The sequence below is a fragment of the Oratosquilla oratoria genome, chromosome 25 (genome assembly GCF_046742065.1).
Source record: "Oratosquilla oratoria isolate Oo_2021 chromosome 25, ASM4674206v1, whole genome shotgun sequence".
In the NCBI taxonomy this organism is placed as follows: domain Eukaryota; kingdom Metazoa; phylum Arthropoda; class Malacostraca; order Stomatopoda; family Squillidae; genus Oratosquilla; species Oratosquilla oratoria.
The window spans coordinates 26,253,726-26,258,725 of record NC_134801.1 but is presented as its reverse complement, the minus strand read 5'-3'; positions in this window follow the sequence as shown (position 1 = coordinate 26,258,725).

The window sequence follows — 5,000 nt, the reverse complement described above, 5'->3', positions numbered from 1 at the left end:
GATATCACCTACTCTGAGTTCCTTTGTTTGAGAAATGGACACATCAACACAATGAGAAAATTTAGGAACTCCGAAGAACTGTAAGGAGAATATAATCTGAAATATACCAATCAATTTTTCAGGGGCTCTAAAGCATATACAAATAAGTGATGAGAAAAAATATAGGGTAAATATACTAAGAAATGAAACAACAACAAAAAACAAGAGAAGAACAGAGATCGAAAAGAACTATTTTTTAGAGAGAGAGAGAGAGAGAGAGAGAGAGAGAGAGAGAGAGAGAGAGAGAGAGAGAGAGAGACCTGAGGCTGAGAAAAAGGTATATATGAAAAATGGAAACACAATGAAAAAAGGAGGTGAAAGAAAAAATAAAAATAACGTATACCAACATAGATGGCATGATTTCAGGACTAAACGAATTAAACGACTATCTGGCAGAAGAGAAACCGGATATAATGGGAATTGTGGAGACGAAATTAAAAGGTCCACTACCACCTAATACTGTGGGACAAGGTTTATACAACCATTGGATGAAAAATAGAAAGGAGAAACAGGGTGGAGTAGTCATGTTTTTGACTAAGGAAGGCAAAGATTATAGAAGGAAAAATAATGTGGAATTGATTATGATAAAAGTTGAAAAAAATTACATGAAAAGTAGAAAATTTGTAGTAATATATGTGCCCCCAAAAACATATTCTTGGACAGAGAGTGATCATTCTAAAATGTTGGAAGACACAAAGCACGTATTAAATGAATTGCTGAAAGAAGGAGGAAACAGAGTAATTATGGGTGATTTTAACTCCAAAGAAATATGTTGGGAAGAGATGACAGTGAAAGGTGGAGAAGACCTTTGGGGAAATATACTATTGGACATGACCATTGAATACACAATAACTCAATAGGTAAAGGAAAATACCAGACATAAAAACAATGAAGAACCGTCGAGACTAGACTTAATATTTACGCCAGAGCCTAAAATTGTGGATAAAATGGAATACAAGACACCAATTGGGAATAGTGACCACATACTAATAGAGCTCGAATTAAAAGAAATTTATTTGGGAAGAAATGAGAAACACAGAAAAGGAAGACTAATGGCAGAGAAATGGAATATATTAAAAGAAAGTTATAAAGAAGGAATAGATAAATACGTGCCAAAGCAGAAGCAGGAAAGTGTAAACATTAAGTGCTGGTACAACAGAAAATGTAGTGAAGCTAAAGATAAAAGAGACAAAGCTTGGAAAAAATGAAAAAAAGAAAACATGGGAAAGTGGCAAATATATATCAAACTAAGAAATAAATATGTAAAAATACGCAGGGAATAAAAGAGAAACTATTTAAATGGTAAATTAAAAAGTAATCAAGAAATAGTGAAACTACGTCAAGGGATTATATAGAAGATGTAGAAATGACCAAAATTATGAACAAAGTTCTGTATTCACAATAAAAAAAAAACACAAAATTAGGATGAAGGACAGAGAAAGATCCCCAATGAACGAAATATTTGTGACGCAGAAAAGAAATAAGGGACCAAATAATAAACCTTGATATCAGAAAATCACACGGTCCGGATGTACTTGCAAATTGGATACTAAAAGAATGTATAGATAAACTAACGGAAAAAATATATAAGATAATTGATTACTCACTCAAAGAAGGAAAGGTACCACAAGATTGAAAAAATACAAATATAGTACCAATATATAAAGGGGGAGATAGAGAAGACCCAACAAACTATAGACCGGTCTCCCTTACAAGCACAATAGCTAAAATATGTGAAAAAAGTACCAAAAGTAAATGGATTAAACATCTGGAAGAAAATAATATACTGAAACCAAAACAATTTGGCTTTAGACATGGAAGATCATGTTCCACCAACTTGATTTGTTTTTACTCGAGGCTAATAGACATAATCCAAGAAAGGGATGGATGGGCTGATTGTGCTTTCCTAGATTTACAAAAGGCATTTGATGTAGTACCACACAAAAAGCTACTAAGAAAAATCAAAAGAATAGGAGGTGTACAAGGAAATTTATTGAAATTGATGGAAGATTTCTTGAACGGGAGAAAAATTATGGTGGTACTTAGAGACAAATACTCAAGATGGGGAAAAATGATACGTAGAGTCCCACAAGGTTCTGTATTAGCTTTGATAATGTTTGCCATATATATAAATGCCATGGATAAAGGTGTAGAATGTTATATTAACTTCTTTGCAGATGATGCAAAACTACTAAAGAAAGTAAGTACAGAAAAAGACAGTGAATCATTCCAGAGAAACTTGGAGCCAAAAATAGGAAGTGAACTTCAACGTCAAAACTGTAGAATATCAAGACAGTATAAAGTTTGTACAAAGGAAGTAAAAAAAAAGTTAGCTCGGAAAAGGACCTATGAGTGACAATTAACAGACATGTTACCAGAGAAGCATATTAAAAAAATAGTCAGAGAAACCTACAATTTACTAAGATCAACAAAGGTGGCCTTCAACTACTTGGATGAGGTAGCTTAATGGTAAAGAAAATATTAGTTACACTAATAAGACCAAGATTGGAGTACGTTGCGACACTATGAACAGCCAGCACTAAAAAGAATATAAAGAAATTAGAAAGAATCCAAAGAGCAACGACTAAGATGGCACCAACACTTTCACAATTGACATACAAACATAGATTGTCTAAATTGGAACTACAAACCCTGGAACAAAGAAGGGAAAGAGGAGATCTACTGGCCATTTACAGGATCATGATAGGCATGGAAATCCTTGACAGAGAAGATTTATTAAGGTGGGATAAAAAAAAAAACAAGACGACATGAAAAGAAACTCAAAAAGATTAGTTATGGAAGAGATCTGAAAAAGAATAGTTTCCCACACCGGGTGGTGGATGTCTGGAACAAGGCAACAGTGTGTGCAAAAACCATACAAGAATTTAAAAACAAACTAGATGCTGAAAGATACAAAGACGGGTCACTACGAGCATCGCTCCCTTCCCGTATAATACAACTATATATATATATATATATATATATATATATATATATATATATATATATATACACACGTGTGTGTGTATGTATATGTATATACATATACATATATATATATATATATATATATACATATATATGTATGTATGTATGTATGTATGTATGTATGTATGTATGTATGTATGTATGTATGTATGTATGTATGTATGTATGTATGTATGTATGTATGTATGAATGCAGATGAAATCACTTGAACACATGATTCTAATTATGCAGAAGAACCACTAGAAAAATAACAGAAAGGAGACTGAACGCTTTCGTCTATTCAGAAAGCGCTCGGCCTCCTTTCTGTTATTTTCCTAGTGGTTCTTCTCCATATGTATGTACATGCATACATATATACACATATGATTTTGATGATGAAGAACATAAACCATAATGTGTGTGTGTGTGTGTGTGTATGTGGGGGTGTAGGTGTGTGTGGGTGTGTGGGTGTGATTCCAAATACAAAAAATAAATCATACGAAAATCGACTAAAACATATGAATCTATTTTCCCTAAAAAAGGGTAGACTCAGAGATGACTTTGTGTGTGTGTCTGTGTGTGTGAATATATACCTAATTGTAGTATAAAGGGAAGCTGCAACGGTCATGGGAGCCTGTTCTCTTACTCTCTAACTATGAGTGTATTTGTGTTTATCTAATTGTATTTACCTAATTGTAGTACATACGAAAAGTGCGACGCTCATGGGGTCCTGTCTCTTACTTTCCAATGATGTGTGTATGCGTATGTGTTTGTGTTTTGAGTGTGGTGTGTGTGCGTGTGGTGTGTATGTAATATTTGTCTTCAAGTATCCAACCAATCACATACCAAATTCAGAGGGGTTCGGTTGGCTTTACTTCGAAGCATTAGAATGTCTCATTCAAGAAGCAAACCTACAATATGACCCGAAGACACGCCTCTCTCTGCTACTCTTACTTAAGTTGAGGCAACTGTACTTACGTGCAAACTTGACAACGACATATTGTGACAATGCAAAGGACCCTTCGACATTGTGACATCCCTCACAGCTTTTTTTCTGGTCAACATTAGATGACTATATTCAATTGAAAAGACGTGTTCACAGTGAAAGAATTAAAGTGAAGAGTTGATTGTGTGTAAAGATACTCCTAGTGTGTAAGATCGATATCACAGTTCTTCACCATAAAGTTTGAGGACTGCAGGCATATTGAAAAAGGAAAAGGAAATAATCAAGTTTGAGAACAGATTGTGACTGGCATAGTGAAACAAATCACAATTCAATTTTGGCTAGGGTCAGCTGAGGCGATAGATAAACAATTGTTTCACGGCATTTCGATTGTTACGCATCAGGTTTTCGTCCGTATGGTTGTCTTTTTACATAAGTATACTCTAGTCGATCATTTCCTCATTTCACATTGTGTTCATTTTATATTAGAGCCTTCCTATAAGTATCATGCAATGGGACGTGGTATAGATTTTTTCATTATATAAGTTTAAATTAAAACACAGAAATGCTTTGGTGTTTTGATCTGATTAGCATAAAGTTATCATTATTATTATTATTATTATTATTATCATTATTATTATTATTATTATTATTATTATTATTATTATTATTATTATTATTATTATTATTATTATTATTATTATTATCATTATTATTATTATTATTGTTATTGTTATTGTTATTATTATTATTATTATTATTATTATTATTATTATTATTATTATTATTATTATTATTATTATTATTATTATTATTATTATTATTATTATTATTATTATTATTATTATAACCACTGCCCTAAATAATAACTTTGTTAATTATATGTAAACTCTGACAAACATATTTAAGAAAACAGACGAGGTGAAATATAAGGTACAAGTTTCCCTTCTTGAAAGGAAAACACAAAATAAAAGATGTTAGTATTCTGTAGCGACACAGTATAGCGTTTCATTTCCTTTGACCTTTCACTATCACTTCTTTCCGTTAAACC